Source organism: Triturus cristatus, chromosome 3_1 (assembly GCF_964204655.1).
Source record: "Triturus cristatus chromosome 3_1, aTriCri1.1, whole genome shotgun sequence".
NCBI lineage: Eukaryota > Metazoa > Chordata > Amphibia > Caudata > Salamandridae > Triturus > Triturus cristatus.
Genome location: NC_140583.1, coordinates 971,121,224 through 971,138,930, shown reverse-complemented (window position 1 = coordinate 971,138,930; position 17,707 = coordinate 971,121,224). Strand labels below are relative to the sequence as shown.

Sequence of the window (17,707 nt, the reverse complement as noted above, 5' to 3'; positions counted from 1 at the left end):
TTGAGTACACGCGCCACACTATGCAAATACAAGTACCCTTACCTGTTTCCCCATCAAACGCGCTGTACTCAAGACTTGCATGTTATATGCCCCCAAAACAGAACTCTTGCGTTGACATGGCGCGCCAGGTTATTCCCACCTGTCTCATTAATAAGCAGATCTGTGAATCTTGCACGTTGACCGTTCAGGCACCATTGAGCCTTCTAATGCCGCGCTAGTATCGATCAGACACATACTTTCAACCAAAGGCGATAACGCTACACAATGCCTTATAACTTCGCACAACGCCACGCTACGTGTATACATATTCGCATTGCCAATAACGAGCCCCACAAGGAGATACTGATATTCAACCTTAGTCTTCACCTGCTCGTGAGCATTTCCTAAGAATACCCCTTCGAACCACGCTCACATTACAAAGTGCATGCTATACATATCACTTATTACAGCGCGCACTCACGGAAGTTAAAATGACACAGCCATAGGTTGTCCATTATGGTATTTCTGTTTGTAGTATGTACAACGTATAAAGAATTGCCATGTTTGAGGCATATGAGCTGCAGATTACACACTTGTGCATAGATTGCCATCTGGTGTTGGGCCTGGATGTTTGCAGTTAGTTTTTCCTCTTGGAAAGTCTTTGGAAGTCACGAGTTTGGTGACTCCTTCCTTGGATCGTATTGCGCATGGGCTTCGGTTCCATCCTCAGATTGTTTTTTTCCGCCATCGGGCTCGGATGTAATCTTCGCACTCCGGTTCCGAACAGCTTCCAGTTCGACGATCGACGCGCAATCCTCACCCCAATTCGCGGGATTGTTTTCGATCGCGATCTCCCCACTCGACGCGCCTCTCATCGGCAAGACCTTCAGTTCCAGTCGTCGACGACGGCCTTCGGGCCTACTTAAGCTCCGGTCCTGGCTAATGGAAAGGACTCCATTTAAAAAGTGTCCTCTGTGGGTCAAAATTCCCCCACACCGATCTTCACGAGGTGTGCAACCTCTGCCTCTCCCCTGAACACGAGGCTCGAGACTGTCCGGCGTGTAAATCCTTCTGGTCCAAGGAAACGCTTTGGGACCGAAGAGCCAGAAGAACCATGGCACACACTTCGGCGCTCCCGGACGACATCTTCGGGCAAGGCGTCGACGCTCCGGAAGAACGCCACACCGATGAGGGACTCGTCAGCGCCTCCGAAGCCAACGATTCAGATGTGGAGGACATCACTCCGGCACAGAGGGTCGTGAGTACTACTATTCCAACACCTCCACCCCCCAGCCCCCCCCCCCCCCTCGCCGGCACAGAAAAAGGCTTCGGTCACGCCTTCGGGCCTAAGCAAGACCAAAGACACTGCTTCCTACACCGCACCTTCGGGGCCGGTAAAGAAGCCGATTAGGCCTTCAGGTGGCTCGGGCTCGAGCCAGCCCACCGTCGGAGCCGATAAATACCCTTCGGCACCGAAAAAGAAACCGGACTCCATCTCGACACCGAGCCCCACACCGAAACACTCTGGGTCGAGACCCAGCTCCTCGGCACCGACCCCATACTCTGGACCGACAAAAGCCCACAAGGCCACCGGCACCGACATTTCGAAGCCGAAATCCATCTCGGTGCCGACGAAACAACCGGAGCTCCCAAAGCATGGTCCCAAACAGCGAACCAGCACTGATAAGCCTGAAAGATCAATGGCCCCGACGCCTTCGGCGCCAACGGACCAACCAGCCTCTCCAGGACTATTTACACCGGATCCCTTACAAAAAACTAAGGATCCCAAAACTGGACATTTAATGCTCTCTATCAAAAAGAGACAATTAGACAAGCCTGCTCCACCTCCACCTCCAAAAAGGAAGGACTCTGCTACCTCCCCTTTCAGATTACCTTCCCCACCTCCACCACCTCCTCCACCTTCACCACCCCCACCTCATCATTCCCCCCACTCCATTCCCGGATGATGACGATCACGGGGATCCATACGACGATATAGGGGATGTACCCCAAGATATACCTACAGGGGACCCCCCTCCCACAGGATACCCAGACTCCTGGGACGATTAGAACACCCCTGATGTCCCCAACGTCCCACAAGACGACGTTTACCCTTCCAGACCTTCTCCACCAGAAAACTCCTTGGGGTTCAATTATTGCAAAGGGCGGCACACTACCACGGGGTAGATTTACATACCGACCCAGTGGAGCAGGATTTCCTCCTAGACACATTTGACACCACACATAGGACCACCTCCATATTGCCTATGCTAAAAGGTGTTATAAAACATGCGCCGGAGGTCTTTAAGGACACATTCAGGACCAGGGTCATTAACCCGCGCATTGAGAAAAAATATAAAGACCCCTCCTACATCAGAGGGCCTGCTCCACTAGGTTCTTTGGTGGTATCCACAGCACGAAAAAGGGCCAACTCTCAGGCGTCAGGTGATGCACCACCACCTGACTAAGAGTCTAAACTCCTGGACACATCAGGCAAACGTGCTCAAGCGGCCAATATACGGCGTATCGCCAATACACAAGCGCTACTAGCGAGGTATGACAGGGCCCATTATGATGAGCTAGAAGCCATAATGCACCATGTCCCTGATAAATACAAAGCTCGGGCCAATGAGCTATTTCAGGAGGGCAAAACAATTACTAATACCTCCATACGTTGTGCCTTAGATGCAGCAGACACAGCCTCTAGGGCTATCAATACGAGTGTCTTCCTCCGTCGCCATGCCTGGCTAAAGATATCCGGTTTTAAACCAGAGGTACAAGCCTCCATCCTCAACCATCCCTTTGACCAGGAACATCTGTTTGGCCCCAAAGTGGATGACGCCCTGGAGAAAATTAAAAAGGATACGGACACGGCAAAATCCATGGGAGCCTTACAATCTCACCCTCCCAGACGCTCCTTTTGCCGCTCTTCCTTTTGGAGCACATCCAGAAGCTACTCCTCAGACTCCGCTTCCACTACATACAAATCCCCTACTCAGTCCACGTTTACAAGGGGTTACCAAAGAGGCGGCTACAGGGGGAACAATAATAAAGGCGGAGGCAAAAAAAATACCGCCCGCTCTGCCACAGCGCCTCCCCAATGACTTCCCTCCACTTCCCCCAGACCATCACACTCCGGGGGCAGACTCCAACATTCCCTTCCAGTCTGGACTACCATCACCTCAGACAAATGGGTAACGCAAATAATTCAGGCAGGATACTGCCTAGAACTAACATCTACCCCCCCCCCCCCCCCCCCCAAACATTCCACCCAGACAACGCCTGATGTCACCAGAACATCTACGGCTACTCAAGCAGGAGGTAATCTCCCTCCTAGACAAGGAGGCAATAGAACATGTTCCAGCCAACCAACAAAATATGGGGGTCTACTCCCTGTAGTTTCTCATACCAAAAAGGGACGAAACTCTACGGCCCATCCTAGACCTTCGGCCCCTAAACACATGCATACACTCAGACCACTTTCATATGGTGACGCTTCTGCAGGTACTTCCGCTACTTTCCCAAAACGACTTCCTCACCACTTTGGACCTAAAAGATGCTTACTTCCACATTCCAGTGCACAAGGCCCACAGGAAGTACGTCAGATTTGTAGTGGATGGCCATCACTACCAATTCAAAGTGCTCCCGTTCAGAGTCACAACCGCACCACGAGTATTCACCAAATGCCTAGCAGTGGTGGCAGCACATCTGCGAAGACAACACATTAACGTCTTCCCTTACCTAGACGACTGGCTGATAAAAGCCAGTTCATACAATCAGTGTGTACAACACACACACCACCATCCAGCTACTTCATCAGCTGGGCTTCACGGTAAACCACAAAGTCCCATCTCCACCCATCCCACATAAAACAATATCTAGGTGCCACTATAGACAACTCAAAAGCGCTCGCCTACCCCAATCCTGCCAGGAGTGCAAGCATCCAGGCTCTACGCGCACAATTTATAGCACAACACCCCCTTCCAGCTCGGGTGTTCATGCAACTAATAGGGATGATGGCCTCTTGCATATTTATAGTACCTCACGCAAGACTCCAGATGCGTCCTCTCCAAGAGTGCTTAGCGCACCAATGGAACCAGGCCCAGGGTCAATTAACCGATCTGGTGTTGGTAGACGGCCGTACCCATCGCTCTCTGCAGTGGTGGACTACCACAAACCTTTCCAAAGGTCGACCGTTCCTGGACCCGGTTCCACAGATAGTACTAACAGACGCATCGCTCTCCGGCTGGGGAGCTCATCTATTACATCTCACCATGCATGGCAAGTGGTCACCTCAACAGAAGCTACTCCATATCGATCATCTGGAGTTACCAGCAATCTTCCTAGCCCTAAAATCCTTTCAGACACAAATTTTGGGCAAAGCAGTCCTAATCCGCACAGACAACATGACAGCCATGTATTGTATTCAAAAACAAGGCGGGACACACACTCCACAGCTCTCTCAATTAGCACAGAGCATATGGAGATGGGCCATACCCCGGAAAATCTTTCTCCTAGCCCAGCATGTCCCAGGAGTACAAAACACTATAGCCGATCTACTCAGCAGACAAACACAACAATTCCACGAGTGGAAACTTCACCCGCAAGTTCTTAACCCATACTTTCAAATGTGGGGGCATCCACAGATAGACCTCTTCGCCACCCACAAAAACAAAAAATGCCCAAACTTCGCCGCCAGATACCCACACCCATTGTCCAAAGGCAATGCGATATGGATGAACTGGTCAGGCAGATTTGCCTACGCTTTTCCACCTCTCCCACTAATTCCATTAGTAGTGCGCAAACTACAACAGCACTCCCTCACACTAATATTAGTAGCGCCAACTTGGGCCAGACAACCGTGGTACACCACACTACTGGAACTATCGGTAGTACCACATCAAAAATTACGCCTCTCTCCACACCTCTTAACGCAGAACCATGGAGAGATCAGACACCCGGACCCAGCTCAGCTCAACCTTGCGATCTTGCTCCTGAAATACTAGAATTTGGGTACCTAAATCTACCCCCTGACTGTATGAACGTCATCAAAGAAGCTAGGCACCCTACCACTAGAGCGTGCTACACCGCCAAGTGGAAACGTTTTGTTATCTATTGCCATAACACCATCAATCCACTAGATGTGTCCATTCAACACATCATAGGCTACTTGCTCCACCTACAAAGGTGCAATCTGACCTATACGTCCATTTGACTACACCTAGCAGCCATAGCAGCTTATCTACAAAACAGGCAACATCTCTCACTATTTAGAGTACCTGCCATTAAAGCCTTCATGTAAGGCCTTAAAAGAATAATTCCCCCCAGAGTACCACCCTCACCTGTGTGGAACCTAAATATCGTTCTTACCAGACTAATGGGACCTCCTTTTGAACCTCTACACAAATGTGAACTTCAATTCTTAACATGGAAAACCGCTTTTCTTGTAGCCATCACTTCCCTCAGAAGGGTCAGTGAGATACAAGCATTTACTATTCAAGAACCTTTTCTACAAGGGGGAACGCTAGGTGGCGCGCTAGCGCATGGTTGCCTCTGAGTAAGGCTCCCGCAGTCCGGTGTCATTATCCGTCTGAATTATCCTTTAGCGGCGGCTGGGAGAGCTGAAATTGCACACAACGGTCGTCTGGGAGGTCTGCTGATGGCGAGCGAAGTTTGGAGGAAATCGGTGCATCACTTGAGTTGGTAGCAGCTCCGGCAGATCCGCCGGACTGAGTGACTGGTGCCTGTGGAGCATATCGCCGGCGGAGAATTCTGGGACAGAGCGTGGCCGCGATAACGGCTGAAGGCCTCGAGCGCGGACGGAGACAGCCGAGACCGGGGACGAGACGAGTGAGTGGCGGACGCTGCGAGCCCACTTGCGCGGAGATACGGCGGGACACGGGAGGCAGAGGAGCCTTCTCCCTCCCCCCCCCCCCCCCCCCCCCCCCCCCATCGGGAGGTCTGCGGTGCTCGAATCGGCTGGCGCTGCGGCGGAGAGGGTCTTGACTGCCCAGGTGTTGCTGTGCTCTAACTGCTGCTAGGAGAGAGTGCGGGGAGCCACCGGGGGACGTGATGTGGTGAGCTGGAACTTCCTCTACTACCCATTGATCGTGGCCTTGGAGTGGGGCGGTGGGGCCCCTGGGTGCTGGAGACGCGTGGGTGACACTTGCATTCGACGGGGGAGCCGGAATCGGACTGGGTTGTGGTGGCACTGGTGAACGGGGGTTGAGAGACCCAAACAGCACACAAGGGACTGGCGTGGCCCATTCTGGATCCTTGATAGCTGCCGGCGCTGAGTGTGGGGCTGAGCCGGGCGGGGCGCCTGCGGCCTGGGGCCCTGGGCATGCAGATGGGTACTGAGGCCAGGATAATTGCAGCCTAGTGGGAACCGTACATGGATCCTCCCTATCGGTGGCGCACGCTGGATAATGGGCGCTGTGCATGAGCGGTGAGTGGTTGCTACTGGTGGATTTGGGCGGCCTCTCCCTGTTGAGCACCAGGCGCGCCTCCTCAGAAGTGCTGGAAGGTAGTGACCACATACACTGGCGCTGGCAACAACGCTACGGGCTGTACAGGAGGCCTAAGGACTGTCGGTGGGACTGTACTGGCTGGAGCTGTTGAGGTGACGGTGCTTGACGTGCGGCTGACTCAGCTGGCTTGAGAATTGCGGCGTGGTCCCGCAAACGGTGAGAAATATTGCATAGCCAACAGACAGCCACGGGTAAGACGGATACGCGACAAGCTAAGCTCACGTTTGACTCTGGAAAGAAGGCCACTAAGACTGGGGAAGTGGGGCCCAACCCGGCTGCTACAGAAGGAGGTGCGGGGAATCCTGCGACTACCGCGGCCAGTCTACACGAGGTGCTGCAAGAGATGCGCCAAGGGTTTGCGACGATTGCGGACAAAGTGGACCGAATATCGTCACGTATGGATGCAGTGGTGCATAAATTGGATGCGCATGAGGAGCGCCTTAAAGGGGCGGAACAACGTATATCGGATGCAGAAGACACGGCAGCACACCATACTTCGCAACTCTCTAGAATGGACAACTTGCTGCGAGTGATAGCATCCAAAAACGAGCATTTAGAAGCTAGAAGTCGGCGCAATAATGTCCGCATCGTAGGCATTCCGGAGACGACCAATACATGCAAAATGGAGGACTATGTGGAAAGGATGCTACTGGCAGCGATTGGGTCGGAAGCGTTTTCTCCCCACTTTATCGTAGAACGGGCACATCGTGCTCTGGGCCCTAGGCCGAAGCCTGGTGCGACCCCCAGGCCCATCATTGCCCGGTTGCTGAACTATCGGGATCGTGATGCGGCTCTAAGAGCAGCGCGCGGCACGCGCTCCTTGTCCTATGAAGGTAATTCCTTCACAATGTTCCCGGATTTCACGCCAATGGTCCAGGAGGAACGCAGGAAATTTCTAGCTGTGAAGGCCAAACTACGGAACTTGCAATTGGACTATCCATTGCTCTATCCAGCTCGGCTGCGAGTCACGTACCAGGGCAAACAACAGTTTTTCACGACCCCTCAACAGGTGGAGGATTTCCTCAAGCACTACAGACGAGCTGCCAAGTCCGGGGCTGCGGCAGGGACAGAACGGACACCGCAGCACGAGGAGGAGGTGGACGGTGGACAGTGAGTGGGGTTGATAATGTTTGCACACTGATAACATGGGGATGCACGAACACTTGGTGAGAGCACGTTAATGGGGGAACTTGACGGCCACAGAAGGCACATTGGTCTGAATGCGATGCATAAGCCTTCCATGCTGATGCGTAAAGAGACCTGGGGAGGAGTGATGAGCAGACTGTGGGGTTGGCTCTGGCTCAGTGAGTACGAGAGCTGCTTCGTTTCTATAGGTTATATATGGCGTTGTGTGTGAGTGAAGACTCTCAGTTGCTGCTGGATATAACGCCGGACACCCCCTCTGGGTCATCGAGCCAGACTACAAGTCTCTTGTGAGTCTGGAATAGATGAGGGGGAAATAGCGGTGTCACCTAGACGTAATTCCTGAAGGGAAATACCCTAGCGTATATGGGGTGGTTTGGAGGTGCGACTAACCTTTGTTCTTGGGGCACTTGTGGGAGGGGCGGGGGGGATCCTTGGCTGGCAAGTTGGGGTGTGCTTCAGTGGGAGGGGGGAGGATGGGGGGGCGTTATGGCATGGTTGGGGGAGCGGAGTTTGGGGATGGGGGGAGGGGGTATTGAGATGGGGTTGGGTGTTGGTCTCAAGCAAAATATGGGGATGATGGGTTCTGGGGCGTTTGTACTGCTTATTCAGGGAGGTCCGACGCTGTGGTTGCTGAGGCGTATATTGATCAATGTGCTGCTGCAGATGCAAAGAATAGTGCCAGATGACATATGGTTGTTAGGGGTGTGGGGACTTGATGAGACATGGCTGACGTGAGGAGGGAGGTAAGGCTCACAGTCCTTTCATGGAATGTTCGTGGATTAAATGCTAGAAAATGTAGACAGGTGATGGCTTATTTAGAGCAGCATCAGGTACACATTGTATTATTACAGGAAACACACCTTAGTCCCAGACCACATTACACACTGGCGGGCAGGTGGGCGGCAATACGCAGTTTTTCATCGTATTCAGGGTATGCTAGGGGAGTTGCGATTTTAATCAAAAAGACGGTACCCTTTGTGAAGCTGGGGGAACATGCGGATGCTGAGGGGAGATTTGTGGTGTTATGGGGTAGACTGGGCACCGACACAGTCACTGTGGTAAACTGCTTTGGTCCTAATGTGGATTCGCCAGCCTTCTTCACACAGTTATGGGGAAAGATACTAGACACTGGCTCCATGCATATCCTATGGGGTGGAGATTTCAATGTAGCGCTAGTCCCCGGAATGGACAGGTCAGACAATAGTCCTCAATATAACAAAAAGGCACAGGATGCTCTAGCGGGTATAGTGGAGGAAGGGGGATTGATAGACAGCTGGAGATTTGTACATGATTGACTTCGAGAGGGTACGCACTATACAGCGTATGCTAATACATGGGCTCGACTGGACTACTGTTTTTTGTCTCGGGGTATAGCGTCGGATTTGGGAAAGGTTGCGCACTTGCCGCGGTCGTACTCGGATCATTGCCCGGTTCTGGTTCAGATAGCGGTCCCGGGATGCGGGAGCGCTGGTGCACGGTGGCGAATGCAACCCACGGCCCTTTTGGATGCTTTGTTTAAGACAGAGCTGGGAGAGGAGATAGCAGAGTTCTTTCCCCGCAATAAGGGGTCAGTAGATAGTGTGGACACCATCTGGGAGGCATTTAAGGTAACGGTTAGGGGATATTACATATCCAAAAGCTTCGGGGTCCTCAGAGACATAAGAGGGACACTAGCTAGGTTAGAGGGAGAACTTAAGGACCTAGAGTCTAGGATGACCAGAGAACCGATGGGCCCCATTCAGACAGAATTCAGAGAACGGCTCACGCAGTTTGAAAAGGAAGCGGATAGGGAGGCTAAGTTCCGGGGTAAATACTGGCAGGCCCGAAGGTATTGCGAGGGTGAGAGGCCGGGACGTGCTTTGGCAGAGGTTACGCGGCCGCCGCGGTGTGTGACGCATATATTGGAATTGCGCACACCGGAAGGGATCACACGGCGGGATACGAAAGGCATTTTGGAACTCTTCACTCAGCACTATACTGAGCTGTATACTGCCCACGATGTGGGGGAGGTTGCATGGGGGGGATTTTCTGGATGATTTGGCGCTGTGTTGGCTGAGCGACGACCACAGGCAGTTCCTTGGTGCGCCGTTAGAATTAGATGAAATCCGGGAAGCGATTATGTCCCTTGCCAATGGAAAGGCGACAGGCTTGGATGGGTTGCCAGCGGAATTTTACAAATGTTACATCGATATAATGGCCCCAGTCCTCAAGGAGGTATATGAGGAGTCTTTGGAGGTGGGCGTGTTGCCGGGGTTGATGAGGGAGGTGTTGATTACCTCGCTGTTGAAACCGGGCAAGGATCCTGCTGACTGTGATGCATATAGGCCGCTCTCTTTAATTAATTGTGACGCTAAGATCTTGGCGAAAGTGCTAGCCAATAGGCTATCGTTGTTAATGACTAAGATAGCCCTTCCGGACCAGTCCGGGTTTGTGCCTGGGAGATCCACTGCTAACAATCTACGTACCCTTTTCTCTCTGATGCATACCATAGCGCCGGAAAAGCCAGCGGCTGCTATATTTCTTGATGCCACTAAAGCATTCGACTCGGTTGAGTGGAACTATCTGTTTGCTATCTTGTATAGGATGGGGTTTCCCAAAATATTTGTTGCGTGGGTACGGTTGCTGTATACTGATCCGAAGGCGAGGGTCCTGATTAATGGTGAGATGTCGGGCCTGATTTCATTAACCAGAGGTACTAGACAGGGTTGCCCATTATCTCCATTGTTATTTGCTATCGCAATTGAGCCATTGGCATGTCGTATCCGGCAGTTACACTATCGCAGCGCCTTTCAATGTGTGCAGCGTCAAATAGATGTGTCACTATATGCGGATGATTTGACGTTATACGTGGTGGATCCGCAGACCAATCTTAATCCGTTGCTGAGGGAATTTTTGGTGTTTGGCCAGTTGTCTGGTATACAAATTAATTGGAAGAAGTCGCAGTTCTTCCCTCTGACTCCTGCGGTGACCCGGTTCGCATTGGACTATCCGATTGAATGGTGTGATTCGGACCTACGTTATTTAGGGATCCAGATATCAAAGCTTAAGGAGGAGACGGTGCGACTAAATTACGGAACTGCCATTACCAAATTAACTGCTGATGTGACAAGATGGATTTCTTTACCCTTTACTATGGCGGGAAGGGCCTCACTAATTAAAATGGTAGTGCTGCCCCGTTTTCTGTATCTGTTCCAAAATGTCCCGTACTATCCAGGTGCTTATTTTTTCCGGACGCTCCGCTCAGAGTTAATAAGACTGTTCTGGGCCGGGAGGCAGCCTAGACTGGCGTGGTCGATTATAACTCAGCCTTATGGTAGAGGTGGCTTTGATGTCCCCGATTTTTTTATCCTATTACCTGAGTGCTCAAGCTCAGTTTGCATACCACTGGTTTGTGCCCACGCCATTCATGCCGCAGGTGGCTGTGGAGGACTGGATAGTTAGACCGCTGCCACTGCGCGGCATCATTCACGGACCGGTTAGTGCGATTGAGACGCCGGCTACTACAGTGACTTGCACGATAGATGCGTGGCAGCGGATTCTTCGTAAGGTGGCGCTTCAGTTCTTATATGCACCGACCTTGCCACTAGTTTACTACCCGGAGTTGTCATTATTGCAAGAAAGAGGGTTCCAGGGGATGTGCGCTAGGCGGCGGATCGGCAACTGGGGTGATTTATTCCTGAATGGGCGGTTCAAAACGAAAGAACAGTGGTTTCAGGGGGGTCAGCCTACTCCGCTGGAGGTCTTTTATTATCTTCGGTTGAGGCAGGGGCTTCGAGATATCTTACCACAGTTCCCAGAGGAACCTGGTGTAGTACAGCCTCTGCGAGTCTTACTTACGTCTGCGGACGGCAGACACCTAGTATCGCACCTGTATCGTAGCATTAGAGAGCAAAGTGGGAGTGGAGCATGCAGAGCGCTTGGAAAGTGGAGTGAGGACCTGGGAAGAGACATAACGGAGGCGCAGTGGACGTATTGTTGTGATCAGACCTCGCAGATATCGGCCAGCTGCAGACTACGTATTATTCACTATGTTTTTGCAGCGTTTATACTGCACACCAGTGCGGAAGCTGCGATTTCGCCTGGCGGATAACGACAGGTGTGAGCGGTGCCGCTCGGAAGGAGCTGGGTTTTTACACTTGGCATGGTTCTGTCCGGTTGTGTCTGATTATTGGGCGCAGGTGCACACTGCGCTGGTGGCAATGCTGGGCGCCACGATAGACTGTGATCCACTAGTGATGCTCCTGGGGTACACTATGGGAATAGCCAAGGTACATCGGAAATTTGGGAATATTGCTCTTTTGATGGCGAAAAGGAGGGTGGCATGTAGGTGGGGGAGGGGCCGTGCGCCGAAATTTAAGGAGTGGATAGCGGACTTATTATATTGTCAGGAACAGAATACAATATACGCAGACACACAACCATTGAGTAGTAGAGCCACGGATATATGGGACCCGTTTAGAGCATACTTGGCAGCGCAGGCAGTGACAGAGGGAGACGGAACTCAGTGGTGCTAGTTCCACAGCTGCACCGGGAAGTTCGGAACAGTAGGCTGGGGTTATGCTGTACTGATATGTATGGCTGGTTGATGCTAGATGAAATGGTAAGAGTTGATGTAATCGCAAGAGGTGTTATAGTCGTGAAGGAGCGAATCCCAGAAACTGTTTTTTTTTTTTTTTTTTTTTTTGCAGGTGTTAGAGGGTTGAGCACTCATTCCACAAGTTTGACTTTGTAGCAGTGGCACATTGTAGCAGCGTGGCAGAGACTACAGCATAGCTATAGGGACCTTAGACTGATAGGACATATGCATTGATGATATGTGAAATCGATTGCAATGCATCGCCTCCGGGTTGTCGGACAAATGGCTGTGACTATACATAATAACGAGTAGATGTGGTAGATGATAGCCGGCCCGAGAGGTTGTAGGCGTGATTGTGTACACTTGTTTGGAGATGGTAATAAAGGTTTTTGAAACTAAAAAAAAAAAGAAAAAAAAACCTTTTCTACAAATGCACCATAATAAGGTGGTTCTTCGTACCAACCCAAAATTCCTTCCCAAAGGTCATTTCTCCTTTCCACCTAAACCAATCGGTAGAACTACCAGTATTCTTCTCGCAACCACAAACTGTTGCAGAAAGAGCTCTTCACACACTAGATGTCAAACGAGCTTTACTCTACTACATCGAGAGAACACAACCTTTCCGTAAGACCAAACAGTTGTTTGTCGCTTTCTCCCCACCACACAGTCATCCCCATCTCCAAGTCAGGGATAGCTAGGTGGATTGTCAAATGTATTCAAATTTGCTACAATAAAGCAAAACGAATGCTATCCGTTCCCCCTAAAGCCCATTCTACACGTAAAATAGGGGCTTCAATGGCTTTTTTGGGTAACATCCCATTAGATGAGATCTGCAAAGCAGCTACATGGTCAACACACCACACACTTTCACCAAACACCATTGTGTAGATGTGCAATCTAAGCAACAAGCTAGTGTGGGACCGGCTGTACTCAAAACATTATTTCAAACCACTGCAACAGATACGGGTGGTCGCCGCTAACTGTGGGTACTGCTATATAATCTATGCACAAGTGTGTAATCTGCAGCTCATATGCCTCGAACGGAATATGCTACTTACCAGTATGCATCTGTTCTTGGCATGTAGAGCTGCAGATCTACACACGCCCACCTGCCTCTCCGGCTACCTGTATCTGTTCCAGCTTATCTTATTTAGATAACACACACATGGGCATCTTCACTATTATTACTACGCTCCATCTTTCCCTGCTGGCGAAAAACAATCTGAGGATGGAGCCGAAGCCCATGCGCAATACGATCCAAGGGAGGAGTCGCCGAACTCGTGACTTACAAAGACTTTCCAAGAGGAAAACCAAACTGCAAACATCCGGGCCCAACACCAGATTGCGATCTATGCACAAGTGGGTAGATCTGCAGCTCTACATGCCAAGAACAGATGCATAATGGTAAGTAGCATATTCCTTTTCTTATTTGCTTATTTTCTCAAATACATGTTCAAGTTGAACAATATGACCATCATGAGACCATTTTTAAACTGTTTAAAACTTTTTAAAACTCACATTCAGTATCACCCCTGTTTTTGTCTCCATTTGTTTCTCTTTTTTCCCTCTCCAGGTACTATTGACCTTACATTCAGATAAATATTACTCTAAATATATGCCTTAGGAATAGAACATCACCCATTTCCTTTATTGATTTCTAGGTCCTGAAGAAAGTCCCCCCCGACCCCTTAAGGGCACCGAAAGGGGCTGAAACATGTCGACCATCTAATTGGACTATTGAGTGCAGTGGACTCCTAAATAGGTCCCTTTGGCACAACACTGTTTTCAAACTCTCCCCATACACCAAACTGAAAAAAGTTACAGTTTAGGTAGTGTGAGGATCACATTTTAACCAACTCACTCCACTTGAGCACTTTCACTCGTCACCCATTACTGATCACTACTGAAATAACAAGTGTTTCACTCCAGGTGGAGGAAGCATACAAAAAGAGACTCAATGATGATGCTGTCACGTATCTGATACAGGCGGAGAATCAAGATAAACCGCCAAACGACCTGTCTACGTGAATGAGGGTTTTTTAAGTACTGACGGTTAGAACACCCTGACCCTGGTTGCAGGTACAAGTGATCCATTCCTCATTGATTTTCACTGATTTAAATGAAGCTGAATGGATCATAGCTCCTTCTACCTCCCCCACCCTTGATTTAAAAGCAATGTACTACATACAGAAACGGGGGGAGAGACACTCTCTACAGCTTTCACACCTAGCTCAAAGCATATGGGCCATTCAGCAAAACGTATATCTCCTTGCAGAACACCTCCCAGGAGTACACAATTAAATTGCTGATCTGCTCAGTCGTCAAAGACAGCAAATCCATGAATGGGAACTTCATCCTCAAGTTTTTCTTCCATTCTTTCACATGTGGGGTCACCCAGAAATAGATCTGTTTGCCACACACCAAAACGCAAAATGGCCAAGCTTCGCGTCCAGGTATCCACACCCATTGTCTAAAGGCAATGCGCTATGGATGAACTGGTTTGGCAAATTTGTTTACTCTTTTCCGCCTCTCCTGCTCATTCGGTTAGGGGTTCGGAAGCTCAAACAGCATTGCCTCACAATGATCCTGGTTGCTCCAACATGGGCCCAACAACCATTGTTCACAACCCTCTTGGAACTATCAGTAGTTCTTCATCAAAAGCTACGCCTCTCACCCAAGCTTCTCACTCAGAACCATGGAGAGATAAGGCATCCGGTCAACTCAACCTTGAGATCTGTCACCTGAAGTCTTAGAGTTTGGCTACCTCAATCTCCCGCCAGACTGCATGAACATCATTAAAGAGGCTAGACGTCCTACCACCAGAGCATTCTACGCCGCAAAGTGGACACGATTGGTTATTTACTGTACAAATAACAAAATCAATCCATTAGATGCTTCTATTCAAAACATTGTTATCTCTTGCACCTACAACAATGTAACCTAGCATATACATCCATAAGACTACATCTCGCTGCAATAGCAGCTTATCTCCAAAACAGACAACACTTGTCTTTGTTTAGAGTACCCGCTATCAAAGCATTTATGGAAGGACTTGAAAGAAGAATTCCACCCAGAGCTCCACCCTCTCCGGTATAGAATCTAAATATTGTCTTACCAGACTTATGGGTCCCCCATTTGAACCTCTGCACAAATGCGAATTACAGTTCCTCTCTTGGAAAGTAGCCTTCCTGGTTGCTATCACATCTTTTAGAAGAGATAGTGAACTCCAGGCATTAACCATACAAGAAACATTTTTGCAAATCCATCATAACAAAGTGGTTCTTAAGTAAAACTTTCAGGTTAGACCTAAAGTAGTGTCTGCCTTCCACCTTAACCAGTCTGTAGAACTCCCAGTTTTTTTTCTTCTAACAGACTTGGTGGCAGAACAAGCTCTTCACATGCTAGACGTTAAAAGAGCAATACTCTATTACACTTCAAGAACAAAATCCTTTAGGAAAAATAAACAACTCTTTGTGGTTTTCTCCCCACCTCATAAAGGCAATCCGATTTCAAAAGCGGGAATTGCAAGGTGGATTAAGTGCTTCCAAATATGCTATCTTAAAGCCAAACTTACATTAACCATTCCCCCTAGAGCTTATTCCACACGCGAACTAGGGGCTGCTATGGCTTTCTTAGGGAACATTCCCCTAGATGACATCTGCAAGGCAGCAGCTTGGTCTACTCTGCATACTTTCACAAAACACTATTGTGTAGATGTGCAAGAAAAACAAGCTTGTGTGGGCCAGGCTGTATTAAGAACAATTTTTCAGACCACTGCAACAGATGGAGGTTAGCCACCACTAGGGAGATAACTGCTGTATAGTCTATACAAGTATATAATCTACAGCTCATATGCCTCGAACCGAAAATGCTACTTACCAGTATGCATCTGTTCTTGGCATGTAAAGCTGTAATTCATATCCGCCTCCCTGGGTACCTCTATCTGTTGCAGTGCTATCTTACTTAGATACATCACACATGGACATCCCTTTCTTTTTCTTACTAACACCATAATCGCCCTTTATGGAGAAAACAATCTGGAGATGGAGTTGATGCCCATGCGCACTATCACCGTAAGGAGCAGTCACTTATCTTGTGACTACAAAGACTTCTTCGAAGACAAAAACAAAGTGCAAACATCCGAGCCCAACACCAGATGGCGATCTATGCAAGTATATGAATCTAAAGCTCTACATGCCAAGAACAGATGCGTACTGGTAAGTAGTATTTTCCCTACCACGCATACATTCACCAGACAGGACTGTCTGTCTGGATGCCATTAAGAGTTTTTTTCTCTGTGAATTTTGTACACTATGTATGCATAAATACCTTTGTATGTTAACCGCCTCTGCATAGTTTGTACAATGTTTCAATGCCCTTTCTTAATGGAATACTCAGAGCTATTCAAATTTAAGCATGTGAATCTATGAAAGAGTCAATACTGGAGAAAAAACAAGTAACTTAGCAATACTGGAATACTACAGTATACAGGTATCTTTCATAGATTCACATGCGACCCACACACTGCCTCTTCAATTACTCATCTCAGTGTTATTCTTTCTCATGTAGCATGGATGCTTTCCAATCGTGCTTCCAAATCTGAGGTGTGAAACCACTACACAGGAGGGAAGGGTGCAAGCTCTGATCTGATTGGTTGAACTTTGGTCATGTACAAAACAATGTGGATTGCTGCTTAGTCCTGTGGGGAAATGGAATAATAGACCTAAATAAAATACTTTATACTAAAATCCGATTGGCCGCACTCTGCTCGTCCTACCAGCGTGTTACCCCAAGGCATTGTGGTCCATGAAGTTGCGTCGGCGAATACGCCTGTGCCAAAGTTTTAAGTGAAAGTAAGTGTCGCGTTAGCCATCCCTGGACATGTGTTTCGAGGTAGTTGCCTCTCGTCAGCAGGGAGTAGGTTAATGTGTAGGGTTGCTGCGTAGGCTGCCAAAAAAGTATTCTCAGGTAAAGTACCACTCATGGCGCGCAGGTGCTGATCCATGGGCTCGTCAGCCCCACCGGCTCAAGGGAGCCTGAATACAAACAAAAATCCGATTGGCCGCACTCTGCTCGCCTTGAGTGGTACTTTACCTGGGAATACTTTTTATGGCAGCCTATGCAGCAACCCCACACACATACCTACTCCCTGCTGACGAGAGGCAACTACCTCGAAACACGTGTCCAGGGATGGCTAACGCGACACTCATTTTCACTTTAAACTTTGGCATAGGCGTACTTGCCGACGCTACTTCATGGACCACAATGCCTTGGGGTAACACGCTGGTAGGACGAGCAGAGTGCGGCCAATCGGATTTTTGATGTGCATGTTATTTAAAAGTAGGAGATATAGAAATGTAATGTTAAATATGACCTTACAGTGACTAGCCACCTGGGATTAATTTCACTGTAGTAAGTTCCTAAGAGAAACACTGAGATGCAGTATTAAATTTAAGAATACTATCTTCAGCTAGGG

General features: G+C 49.2%; 1 protein-coding gene across 2 annotated transcripts in view; it reads left to right on the top strand.

Annotated features, from left to right (window-relative positions):
* LOC146861338 (mitogen-activated protein kinase kinase kinase 5-like) overlaps positions 1–17,707 on the top strand; it is an 802,557-nt gene that overhangs the window by 295,819 nt on the left and 489,031 nt on the right. The window lies entirely within an intron of this gene.